We start from the raw sequence: 14,393 nt of genomic DNA on the forward strand, positions 1-14,393 counted from the left end.
TTAGGGCCAAGTCGCATTCCAGTTTGCTCTGGTTTTTGGTTGATTCTTTCCATTCATCCATCCATCCATCCATCCATCCATTATCCAAACCGCTTAACCAAATCAGGGTCGCAGTAAGCTGGAGCCTATCCCAGCAGTCATTGGGCGGCAGAAACACAAACACACACACACACACACAAATTTACACCTAGGGACAGTTTAGTACAGCCGATTCACCTGACCTACATGTCTTTGGACTGTGGGAGGAAACCGGTGCCCCCGGAGGGAAACGCACACAGACATGGGGAGAACATGCAAACTCCACACAGAGGAGGACCTAGGACTCCTATTCTTTCCAATGTGTCAAATAGTTTGCTTTTTGTTTTCTTACAATTTGATTTAGTCTAATGGGGATTCTGTCTGGGGGCTCTGCTTGTGTTTGTGAGCAGTTTCTCTCTCTCTCGCTCTCTCTCTCTCTCTCCCTCTCCCCCCTCCCTCCCCCCTTTTGACCTTTATCCCTGTATCCTGCCTGCTCAGCTCACACCTTCACTGTTTTGCCTTCCCTCCCTTTGTTTCCCGACTAGCTTTGTTCCAATTTCTTTTCTCTCATGACTTTAACCTTTTTTTTTCATTCTCTCTCTCTCTTTCTGTTTGGGATAAACAACCTTGCTGTTCTTTTTTTTTTTTTAACAATTGCTCGCTCTGCAAATTAACTGGGTAGAGCAAGTCTTCCCAAACTGAGCCTCTAGAAACTCTGAGCTTGCTTTTTCTCCCCCTTCGGTCACTGTAGACTTGGCTTATTAATTATATCTATGTTCCCCACCTCTTGCAATTATTACTGTGGTGTTAACAGGAATAGTTCAGAGCATTTCATAATTATCCATCAAATGATTATTCATTTGAACAAACCCCTACTGATTATTGCTCCATCCGTGATGCAAATGAATTATCCAAAGAGCAGAAATTGCCACAAACCCACTTAAAATTTCTTGTTCCTTTTAATAATAATATCGTGAGATATTCAGCCATTTTTCTACATTTTTCTTCTCCTTTTTTTTTAACAACTGAACTGTAGCCATGAGCATTCTGTTATAGCTAATCTTGCCTACTATTGCTTCTACAGCCAATTAGCTTGGAATCTTTGTTTCTCACATCAACCCCGTCTCCATGGAGACAGCTATAATACTCCAGAGATAATGGACAGTATAGGTTTCCTTGGGAGGTCATGAATCATATGTGATGTGACTTATGTCAACATCCCAGGGTTAAGCAATAAGCCACAAGCCACAATCTGCTCATTTCCCCTCTCTCTCTCTCTCTCTCCCTCTCTCTCCATCTCTCTGGCTGTGTCTGAATTCTCTGCCACATACTACATACTAATAGTCTATGCAGCACACTACCACTACTACATACTGGTTAGTACGTTCTATTCCATCAAAATAGATTTTGCATGTGGCGTATTTCTATTATACTTTCCTCAAGTCAACCAGCGGAAGTGACGGCAAGTGGGTACGGCTCATGCAAACATATGCCTACATAGAGACCATTCAGAATTGCTGATTTCTTCCAGAATAGGGCCCATTTGATTCATGATAAAGCTTTTTAGCAAAAATAGTATACATCCTGGCACTCTTGGTATAAAGGATTTTTTCCATACTAGGGGTTTTTAAATTTAGCATACTTAGAATAGCTGCTATATAATACTGTGTCACGGCTGTAGTGTGGGTATTTGGACACAACCTCTCTCTCTCTCTCTCGCTCGCTCGCTCTCTCTCTCTCTCTCTCTCTCTCTCTCTCTCTCTCTCTCTCTCTCTCTCTCTCTCTCTCTCTCTCTCTCTCTCTCTCTCTCTCTCTCTCTCTCTCTCTCTCTCTCTCTCGCTCGCTCGCTTGCTCGCTCTCTTTCGCCTCCTTACCGAACTTACTTTCCTCACTCTATAATTTTCTGTCATCGGCGGTGATAGAGAAGATGGAGAATAGTGATGACATTACGAACAGGTTATTAACGTAAGTGTTTCATTTTCATTGTTCGGGCCCCCCTCATTAATTTTTGACACCATTAGATAGAGTCAATTACTTGGGCTGTTGAAAGAGAAACCGTACTTACACTGTTGGCACCTGTTTGATACACAAGCATTCTGTAAGATATCTACCAGAAATTGCTCAATGTACCAAATGTTCCTTGCATTTTTGAAAAGTCTCGTAGACAGTTTTACTCTCCCTCTGCCATCTACTGCCTTATTGTTTGGTATCACTTAGGCATTTATCTGTGTGTGTGTGTGTGTGTGTGTGTGTGTGTGCTGCTTTTTGTGTTTGTCTGCACAGGATGGCACAGTAAACATCAATTTTAGAGGAATTTCCACTTTGTATACTGTGTAGGACTGGCAGGTAACGAGATACAATCTTACATACCCACGTAAATCTCACACACACACACACACACACACAATCGTACAATCTCTAGTTGATGCGATTCTAATATTGTTAATTATCTGAGCGCTTATCTGTTGTGATTTAAATAAATATTGAAGGACCCCCTTAATATTCATAGTGGGTGCATTCACCTCGGGGTTAATGGGTTTTCCTAATGTGTTTATTATAAATCAGAGACGTGTATTTAAGGGTAGTATTATTACTATTTATTAGCGAGGTAAAAAGATAAGTATGAAAGTATAAGTACAAAAAAAGATATGAGTTATAATAGTTTGATATTTATCTAACAGTGACAGTAACAGGCGGGGCAGGCTAAGCTTACTGCTAGCCCATGCAGACCGGCAGTTCCGACAGTCATCCTGGCCAGCGTTCGTTCTCCTGGACATTGATTATTTGTTTTTTTTTTTTAAAGTTTGGATATAGTGTTAGTTTGGATATGTGTGTTCTTGTAGTTTCTGGATGTGTTTTTGTCTTTGTGTTGCACGGCTGTGGACTGGGAGAAACGGCATTGTTTCATTTCATGTAATGAAATAACAGCGTATTCCTGATTTACTTAAAGCTAGAACGAGTAGGATTTTCCTAAAAATCAATGTAGCTATAGACTATAGACCCATACAAAAATAATCCCTCTCAAGCATCACTTATGACCCCACTAGACGTGTGTGGCGGTGTCTGTATCTGCAGATCGTAAGCACGGATCCAAGAGGACGCAAATATAGCAAGCGGAAAAAGCTCCCCTCAAAACGAGAGTGAATCTGGGGTTGGCTTTCACCCGCTGGCGAGCCCGGAAGAAGAGGATGGGGATGAAGAGCGACGCAGAACTGGCCTGTACACTGGGATGTGTTCTGGCTACTGCTATCAGGGGGCGTGTCCTTTGGTGACGTTGCGTCGGGGGCATGGCCAACTTTGCGCATTGTATTTACAAATCATGTCTGTGAATGTTCTCATTCCTCCAGGTCATGGTTATCCAAAGGAATTGAATCGAGTGCAACTATATACCAAGTCCAGTTGCACTCGATTCAATTCCTTTGGATATTTACAAATCGTAACCGTCGAATCCCACTCGTTCTACATTACATTACATTACAGTCGTTTAGCCGACGCTTTTATCCAAAGCGACTTACAATAAGTGCATTTAACGTAGGAAATCAGGAGAACTTCTAGTCATCAGAGGTCATAAGTGCATCTAAACAAGCATCTTAAGAGCAAAACCAGCGCTAAAGTAAAAGCGTAAGAAAGATTTTTTTTTCAAGTGAGTGAATACAATAAGTGCTAAGAGCAAGTAACAGGGTAGTAGCTCTACGCTGTTCTACCTTTAAGCAGTGCAATGACCACATTATAAAACTAATAGTGGGCCAACAAATTTTAATTTCTTGGATTTGTTGAATTTGTAAACATACAAAATAGAACTGTCTTTTTGTTCTATTTTGAAACTTAGTGAGGCACAAAGTAAACCCAAGTGTCCAGATGAGCATATTTTCCGGACACACAAGTAAATAAATATTTCACCCCAAGATAAATATGTTTACAGCCAAGTAAATACAATATTTGTAATCCCCATAATCATGCCTTGCAGGACAGGATAAGCATCTCTCACCAGGTTTCAAATAGGGTATTTTTTTTCTCCTTCGGTTGCGGTTGAAAAAGAAAGAACAAAAAAGATCATTGGAAAGGAAAGCGCACAATATTGCAGAAAAAGAGGCACGGGGATTGAAAGAGAGGGTGAGTGTGTATGAGAGAGGAAGAGAGAAACACGGATAATAAAAGATAGCAGTGAGGTTTTACATAGAGTGAGAGGAAGAGTGAACAACGGAGGGGGAGAGTGATTGCTAAGGGGGAGAGAGAGAGACACACACACACACACGCACACACAGAGATTGGGATGCCCTCGCCATCCCTCTCCAGTCCAGGCTAAAGTAGCTAATGGGCTTGCCCAGACGCACTGGGTGGATATTGAGTTGGGACTTCCTGCAGTCCCTTAGCAAACAGGCAGCCGAGGCTCGCTAAGAGGCACGCTGGCCAGCCGGAAACATTTCATCTAGCTAGCACCGCTAACATGGATACACCAAAAAGACAGACGGGTAGATCCACCCACACTGCAGAGCCAATTTTACATTTGATGGATGTTGTGCATGAAAACTTGTGAGGCGGATTGATTGACTGAGCAGACTGACAGGGAAGCAACAGTGCAAGGTGTTGCTCAGACATACATACACTGCACCGACATACCCGTCTGTTTGACAATGCCTGTGTAGATTGAAGAATGAGAATTTTAAAACCAGACTTGCACTAAGAGACGCTGGATTTGTGGCCACAGATATATTACCCAACACACACACACACATACTTAAACACACAACAGACTGGATATCTCCGGTGGATTGCAAATCACCAAGTAGCCTATGGTTCCCGATCTCATAAAATGCAATTTAGCAAGTTATGCTAATTAATAGCATAGTCATTGCTCACTATCCGCTGACTCCCCACCACACACACACACACACCATGTCATACTTTTGGGGACCCGTCATTGACTACATTCATCCCCTAACCCTTAACTCTAACCTTAACCATCATAAGTACTTACCTTAACCTTAACCTAATCCTAATTCTAACCTTAACCCTGAAACCAAGCCCTAAAACAGACCGCTTAAATTTTATGAATTTTGTAATTCATAAATTTTATAATTCAATTTTAATTCTGCTAACTGCTTTCAATGTTGTAGTCTAAATTGTGTACACACAACATCCATTGCACGTTGTCTGTCTTGGGGGAGAGATCCCTCCTCTGTTGCTCTCCCTGAGGTTTCTTCCTATTTTTTCCTCCCTGTTAAAGGTTTTTCTTTTAGGGAGTTGTTCCTTATCTGATGCGAGGGTCTAAGAACAGGATGTTGTGTTGCTGTAAAGCCCCTTGAGGCAAATTTGTCATACACACACACACCCTAACTCAATTTGCCCAACTACCCTCCCTGGTGCACACTCTTAATGTTACCTGGTGCACACTCTTAATGTTAAACACCACACAACCTACACACAGGTTTTTCTGCCATTTGGGTTATTATCACGTTCTCAGGGGTGATATTGTGGCATCAGCGTGTTAGAGCAGGTCAGGGGATGTGTGTTAGTGTGTACTGCTGCTTCCTGACCGCTGTCTCTTTGTCCAGGATAACGCCTCTTCTAATCACTTTCCGGTCACACTTTCAACACAGTATAAAGAAGTTTAGAATATCGAAAAACCTCTTGTTTGTTTTCCTGCAGGTACCAGTGTTAAATAACTACGTGAATAAAAGTGGACGAATATGGACGAGAGAGAGGTGCAGGGAGAGAGACCCCCGCCTCACTCTCGAGTCTTACATAACCACGTGTGATTTTTGAGTCAGGCCTTAACCTGTGATTCATCCTATTTTACAGGGCACTTAGCAGATATGGATAATTCATATACATTGCAAAGGGCCCCCCAGGACACTGTAGGTGTAAACAATATACATCCCATATTTGTCAGGATGAAGAGTGAGTGCAGCATTTCAGCCTCGCTCACTGGATCAAGCTGCAACTGCTTGCTTGATTGATTAGATGCTCATTACTCCAAGCTACGTGCATGCATGTGTGTGTATGTGTGTGTGTGTGTGTGTGTGTGTGTCTGTGCACATGCACGTGTGCATGGGTGGACAAGTGTGAGTGTTTCTTTGATTTGATTTATCAAGTGCTCAAAAGCAAGCCTAAGGATTAATCGCAGTGATGATATTGTGCCAAGCTATTCAACACAGAGCTTCATTAGAGAATGCTGACTCTCTTGTAACGCTGGCATTTTGTGTGTGTGTGTGTGTGTGTGTGTGTGTGTGTGTGTGTGTGTGTGTGTGTGTGTGTGTGTGTGCGTGCGTGATTCCACTCAAGAGAAGGGGTCTGAGCTGTGGACTTAAGAATAGACGTTTGCTATTCAGAATGCGTGTCTATGTGCGTGTCTTAGAGGGTGCGTGCAGACATGCCCTGCAGTGCCGGCCACGTAGCGATGATGATGATGAGGATGTAGGCTATCTGGGTCATGAAGTGAGTCACTCCATCCCTTCCTCCCCCTCTCTGTCTCCCTCCTCACCCACCTAAATCGCCCAACTCCTCACTCAGCGCTCTGAACTGGATGATACTATCACAAACCGGCCAGACACACATGCACATGTACATGTACACAGACACACACACACACACACACACACACACACACACACACACACACACACACACACACGCAGGCATGCAGTATCGTAATTGTTTTTCTCCTCCATACAGCTGTCCCCCCAGCCACCACATTTGACCCCCACCCCCGCCTGTCCTTCGCCTGTCCTTCATATCTCATTGGTGCTGCCCGTAAAACTAAGCAGATTTAGGCATCGCTGAAAGGCCCGTACTTTTTCAGCATTTCTCCCTGCATCACAACTGCCTCTGCTGCACTCTAGAAAAGTGTGTACACTATATAGATTAACTATTTAAAAGTGGTGTCCTCGTTTGGACTCAAGTATTTATTATTGGCAGTGGAACTGTCAAAACCTGCCAAAATCAGGAATCAGGAACAATTTATTGTCATTTCTATCATGTATTTGCATACACAAAATATGCGAAATTTAATTTCACCCAGCTCACAGCAGTGCAACACAAAAGATAAAAACATATCCAAAATTTCCAAAAACGACACCACCAAAAACAGAGAACAAAGAAAAAAAAAAACCCCACACAAACAGTTAACAACACAGTCCATTCAGTGTAACACAATCCAAAAGTTGCACTGTCTGGAGAACAAATGCTAGCGTGGAAGACTGACGGAAGTGCCGGTCTGCATGGGCTAGCAGTTAGCTTAGCCTACCCCGCGTCCTGTCAGACCGCCCTCGGTGCGTCCTCTTCGGGCACAGCTCCAGGCAGGGCCGTGGTCCTTGGGCACACTGGACGCAGCAGACCAAGCTCCCCCAGCCGATCCAGCGCCAGCTCTCCCAGCCAGACACCTACGACACATCTCCCCCGCAGTCCACAACACGACGCAGACAAAAACAATGTACAGCCGACGCTAGGCGAGGCCGCCGCCAAACCGCCTCTGTGTTTCCTCTCGGGTGCAGCTCCGAGCGGGGCCGTGGTCCCTGGGCCCACAGGACGCAGCAGACCAGGCTCTCTCAGCTGATCCAATGCCAGCTCTCCCTGCCATTGAAAAAAAAAAAAAACAAAAAAATCCGAAAATCAAAATAAAAACTTCACATGATGACACAAACGTAGACGCAGACATAGACATGGACCAAGACACCACACAGGCGGTACTGGGTGAAGCCGCTGCAAACATGAGTTTGCGCCACCATCTTCCCACACCAAAAAATATCCGTTCAGACATGTTTCTCATTTTCTCTGTCTTTTTTTTTTCTTCTAGTTTTTCCCCTTATCCCATCCGATTAACCCAATGGCATATGGCCGGAACTCTTGTCGAATAACTCCCCTGGCTCACGTTTCCACAGGAAGGAGATAGTCGTAACACCAGCTTCCTTCAAACTCGTGTCGGCTGCTCTTGCTATTTTACACGCTGAAGACTCGCATGGATTGCATTACCTTCAGGCCGCAAAGGAGGCGTAGGGAGAACGCTTTCGGTTGCTTGGCTGCAGGCGCCTGGATGGGCCAGAGGGGTCACTGGAGAACGACGAGTCCCCAAACACTACACCGATCTACACTCACTATCCCTCGGGTAAGGATGGCCTAATGAACGCCTTACCCCGTGGACGCTCTGGCCGTAACCGGTTACGGCGAGTCTGGGATACAAACCTCCCAGCCCCATGACGAGCAGGTTGCAAGAACGGCGGTTTATTCCGCTCGGCCATCAGAGCGGCACGTTTCTTGTTTTCAAGGGATGAGAAACGTGCTGAATGATATACTTGTGCAGTTCAGAAAGTAATACAAATGGGCTGAAGTGGACGTCATACATGTGCAGGAATGGTACGGGGCACTCTGATCTTCTAAGAGAGCAGGCCCTGCCATGCACCTTCATTTCTAGATGTTTCTGATGTTGTTGTTAATTTTTATTTTTTTTATTTTAGTAAGCGTGAGGAAGCCCTCTTAATTCAAAGCCATGTATCCTCTGTATCAACTTATTTAACAGTCGTTCAAAGCAAAGCGGCCTCGGTGTAGGAAGCCTCACATTATCCTTCAAGATCCATAGGCAGGAGCACATAGCCGCGTGTCCCCTGAATGAAGCCATGCGCCCACGCTTGATGTGTCACCACCCTTAATCCTCCACAGCCCAACATCTAAACCCTTTCTCTTTCATGAATAGCTCCCTGTTTTTCATGGATTTCTCTCTCTCTCTCACTTGGTCTCTCTCTCCTCTTCTCTCCCTCCCTCCCGCTCCCTCTCTCGCCCATCCATTGTGTCATTTTTCATCCTGTCATCGCTTCTTCTTCTCTTGTCAGTTTCTCTCTTTTTCTGCACTCGTTTTCTTTCAATCCCTCCCTTATTCGATCCACACACACACACACACACACACACACACACACACACACACACACACACACGTGCGCACAAGCACACACACTGGCTCCCATGCCAAGTGGCAGGCAGGCTGCACTGAGCTACATTCGTGACGCCGTCTGAATGAATTAACACAGTGCCGCCACTGTTTGCACACATCGAGACATCTAGGACACACAAGTGGACAACATATGATACATATAACATGGACAGACACACAGACATACACTCACCGGCCACTTTATTAGGCACACCTGTCCAACTGCTCGTTAACGCAAATTTCTAATCAGCCAATCACATGGCAGCAACTCAATGCATTTAGGCATGTAGACATGGTCAAGACGATCTGCTGCAGTTCAAACCGAGCATCAGAATGGGGAAGAAAGGGGATTTAAGTGACTTTGAACGTGGCATGGTTGTTGGTTCCAGACGGGCTGGTCTGAGTATTTCAGAAACTGCTGATCTACTGGGATTTTCATGCACAACCATCTCTAGGGTTTACAGAGAATGGTCCGAAAAAGAGAAAATATCCAGTGAGCGGCAGTTCTGTGGGCGAAAATGCCTTGTTGATGCCAGAGGTCAGAGGAGAATGGCCAGACTGGTTCGAGCTGATAGAAAGGCAACAGTAACTCAAATAACCACTCATTACAACCGAGGTATGCAGAAGAGCATCTCTGAACGCACAACACGTCGAACCTTGAGGCAGATGGGCTACAGCAGCAGAAGACCACACCGGGTGCCACTCCTGTCAGCTAAGAACAGGAAACTGAGGCTACAATTCGCACAGGCTCACCAAAATTGGACAATAGAAGATTGGAAAAACGTTGCCTGGTCTGATGAGTCTCGATTTCTGCTGCGACATTCGGATGGTAGGGTCAGAATTTGGCGTCAACAACATGAAAGCATGGATCCATCCTGCCTTGTATCAACGGTTCAGGCTGGTGGTGGTGGTGTAATGGTGTGGGGGATATTTTCTTGGCACACTTTGGGCCCCTTAGTACCAATTGAGCATCGTGTCAATGCCACAGCCTACCTGAGTATTGTTGCTGACCATGTCCATCCCTTTATGACCACAGTGTTCCCATCTTCTGATGGCTACTTCCAGCAGGATAACGCGCCATGTCATAAAGCTCGAATCATCTCAGACTGGTTTCTTGAACATGACAATGAGTTCACTGTACTCAAATGGCCTCCACAGTCACCAGATCTCAATCCAATAGAGCACCTTTGGGATGTGGTGGACCGGGAGATTCGCATCATGGATGTGCAGCCGACAAATCTGCAGCAACTGCGTGATGCTATCATGTCAATATGGACCAAACTCTCTGAGGAATGTTTCCAGTACCTTGTTGAATCTATGCCACGAAGGATTAAGGCAGTTCTGAAGGCAAAAGGGGGTCCAACCCGGTACTAGCAAGGTGTACCTAATAAAGTGGCCAGTGAGTGTACTTTTCCACAGCACATGGGTCATCCTGATTGTGGATGTGTGTGTGTGTGTGTGTGTGTGTGTGTGTGTATGTGTAATAATTGATTGCCTGCCACATATATAATATATATGTGGCAGGCAATCAATTATTATATTTCCATTAAAAGTGTTGTTGTTTTTAGACTATATATATATATATATATACCACTACTACTGCTACTACTACTACTACTTTCAGCTGCTCCCATGAGGGGTCGCCACAGCGGATCATCCATTTCCATTTCTTTATATATATATAAAGAAATATATATATAAAGAAATTTATATATATATATATATACATGTGTGTGTGTGTGTGTATTTTTCTCCGCAATTGTACCTGGCCAATCACCCCGCTCTCTGAGCCATCCCGGTTGCTGCTCCACCCCCTCTGCCGATCCGGGAAGGGCTACAGACTACCACATGCCTCCTCCGATACATGTGGAGTCGCCAGCAACTTCTTTTCACCTGACAGTGAGGAGTTTTACCAGGGGGACGTAGCACGTAGGGAGGATCACACTGTCTCCCCCCCCCCCAATTCCCCCTTCCCCCCGGAACAGGCGCAGCGACCAGGACACATACCCACATTTGGCTTCCCACCTGCAGACACGGCCAACTGTGTCTGTAGGGATGCCCGACCAAGCCGGAGGTAATACGGGGATTCGAACTGTCGATCCCTGTGTTGGTAGGCAACGAAATAGACCGCTACGCTACCCAGACGCCCCTAGATGAAATATTTTAGCATGTGTTCTTTCGGGTGACAAGCGTCAGACGCATTAGGTGTCCACCATTGACGCTTTGTGAGAAGATTGCCAGTGATGGATACAGATACATGAAATGTGCATGTTGCATTAGTCCACATGTCATATTTAATGTAGGCATTTTAGAGGCTTTGTAATTAAACCCAGCAGTTGAAGTCAGTGCAGATGCACGGAGCAGCAAATATCGGAGGTCACGTGTACGGACATTTCTTGATAAGCCTGCTTACTGAACAGCACAGATGTCTTTCTAGTGGGGAATAATTGCTCTTTAAGAAGTCTGGGTATATACGTGTGTGTGTTTGTTCGGTCATGTGCATGTGTGTATATGCATACAGATGAACCTAATTATAAAACCCATTAGGACCCGACCGAGTTATTGTTGTTGGGGCTGTTAGTGTTTACCGTGGAAGAAAAGCACAGCTTATCTGACTCTTCACAGTGGAGTGGACGTAACTGATGAGCGGATAGAGGTGATCATTGGAAGGGTTATTGATCACGGGACACAATCGATGCTGAAGAGCTGTATCGATCCCCATGGTGGTTTGCTGATGAAGTGGTGAAGCCGATACTGCCGATGAGGTGAGATAGCATTGCAGTGAAAGGTAATGGGTGTTCAGGTCAGTTGCAGGTTAAAGGTTGTTTACTGACGGGGGGAAGATTGTTTTCCAAGGGGCTTGGTTAGAATGAACAACTTCCTAATTTTAATTAGTGGGACAATGAGGTCTTGTGTTTGTATTGGTGTATTGATCTGTGTGTGTGTGTGTGTGTGTGTGTGTGTGTGTGTGTGTGTGTGTGTGTGTGTGTGTGTGTGTGTGTGTGTGTGTGTGTGTGTGTGTGTGTGTGTGTGTGTGTGTGAGAGAGACTCTAAGCCCCATTTCCATCCAGAAGAAAAATTGTCAAAAAAATAAGAATATGAATCTGGTGTGCTTCTATCATCTGGCTTTCTAGTAATAAGGTGATATCCCCATGTGCAGCAAAATGTAATCAGAACCATTCAAAAGTAAAACAAACAAGCGTTCATAAGAAATCACTGCCAGTGGATCCATCCATCCATTATCCGAACCGTTTATCCTGCTCTCAAGGTCGTGGGGATGCTGGAGCCTATCCCAGCAGTCATTGGGAGGCAGGTGGGGAGACACCCTGGACAGGCCGCCAGGCCATCACAGGGCCCACACACACACACACGCTACATTAACACCTAGGGACAATTTAGTATGGCCGATTCACCTGACCTACATGTCTTTGGACTGTGGGAGGAAACCGGAGCCCCCGGAGGAAACCCACGCGGACACGGGGAGAACATGCGAACTCCACACAGAGGACGACCCGGGATGACCTCCAAGGTTGGACTACCCCGGGGCTCGAACCCAGGACCTTCCTGCTGTGAGGCAACCGTGCTAACCACTGCGCCACCATGCCATCCAATATTTAGAATTGTCTTCAATATTTTAGTTTCATCTACTCAGCTTCATTAAATTCTATTCAGCTTTTTTATACTAAAGTATTTGAATGAAAGTAGCTCGATTGAAATGTACCTTGTGTCTTATTGGTAAAGCAACTCTCCTTGACACGAGGCTCAGTCTTGTGTCTGTCTCTGTCACTTTTGGTCGTAAAACCTTCCTGGGGGCATCCAGGTAGCGTAGCAGTCTATTCCGTTGCCTACCAACACGGAGATCGCTGGTTCAAATCCCCGTGTTACCTCCAACTTGGTCAGGCTTCCCTACATACACAATTGGCCGTGTCTACGGGTGGGAAGCTGGATGTGGGTATGTGTCCTGGTCGCTGCACTAGCACCTCCTCTGGTCGGTCGGGGCGCCTGTTCAGGGGGGAGGCGGAAGTGGGGGGGAATAGCGTGATCCTCCCATGCACTATGTCCCCCTGGTGAAACTCCTCACTGTCAGGTGAAAAGATGTGGCTGGTGACTCCACATGTATCGGAGGAGGCATGTGGTAGTCTGCAGCCCTGCCGGATCGGCAGAGGGTGGTGGAGCAGCAACCAGGGTGGCTCAGAAGAGTGGGGTAATTGGCCAAGCACAATTTGACAGAAAAAGGGGGGAAAAAATCCCCCCAAAAAACCTTCTTGCATTAACAGAAGGACAGAAGGTGTTAACTGAATGGTTTTCACTGTGGCAAAATACAGTTTCGACCCACTTTAGATGTGGACACAACTTCGGCCAAGGAGGACGCTGTTGTTGCATCCGAACATCGGTGTGCACTGCGACGGACAGCGGAGTTTGGATCGCGTCGGCTGGGATTGCTTTAATAAAACATAGAAAACGGCCAGACGATGAAGAAGAGTACACGCGTACTGATTTGCAAATCTCGTGCTTTCCAGCAGACAAAAATTGGCAAGTCTGGTTCGGTCTGGTTTCCAGAACGCTGTGGACGAGATATGAACTGGCAGGTATGGCGCTTTGCAGCCCACTCTCCTGTCTTGTGGAATACTGTTGCTTCTCTGCTCCAGTCAGTCTCCAACTGTGTGTGTGTGTGTGTGTGTGTGTGTGTGTGTGTGTGTGTGTGTGTGTGTGTGCGTGAATGCGTGCGTGCGTGCACGCACGTGTGTGAGAATATGCCTGCATATGACTGTATGCCTGTTTATGTGTATGAAAGAGAGAGAAACAGAGAATGTGTGTGTGTGTGTGTGTGTGTGTGTGTGTGTGTGTGTGTGTGTGTGTGTGTGTGTGTGTGTGTGTGTGTGTGTCAGTTGCGCCATATAACCATGATATTGCCAGGAGCCATTCTACTCCCATGTGGGATGAGTCTCAGCATGGACCTACTTCAAAGCTTACACACACACACACACACACACACACACACACACACACACACAGGGAGAAAATTACTCACGTTTACACTGACATGCATAGTGTCGATGGGATGGACCAAAAAGAAAACAATTGTTTTCTTACGCATCTACATTTATCCATACACTGACAATAACACACACCTATAACATAAACACTTGCTCACACCCAGAGAGAGTAAAATGTGTAAAGCTATATATGTGTATGTGTGTATATATATATGTGTGTGTGTGTGTGTGTGTGTGTGTGTATGTATGTATGTATGTATGTATGTATGTATGTATGTATATGTGTATGTATAGATAGATAGATAGATAGATAGATAGATAGATAGATAGATAGATAGATAGATAGATAGATAGATAGATAGATAGATTCAAATCACGTAGCTCTCTGAGCCAAAACAAGTCTGAAGTTGTGACCTGTGTCTCCTTGGGAAATGAGTGCAAACAAGTCAAGAGAT

General features: G+C 45.3%; 1 protein-coding gene across 1 annotated transcript in view; it reads left to right on the forward strand.

Moving 5' to 3' along the window:
- The window catches only part of LOC130125441 (neurexin-3b-like), a 412,131-nt gene that overhangs the window by 258,407 nt on the left and 139,331 nt on the right, over window positions 1–14,393 (forward strand). The gene's annotated exons all lie outside the window — the stretch shown is intronic.

Source organism: Lampris incognitus, chromosome 15 (genome assembly GCF_029633865.1).
Source record: "Lampris incognitus isolate fLamInc1 chromosome 15, fLamInc1.hap2, whole genome shotgun sequence".
In the NCBI taxonomy this organism is placed as follows: domain Eukaryota; kingdom Metazoa; phylum Chordata; class Actinopteri; order Lampriformes; family Lampridae; genus Lampris; species Lampris incognitus.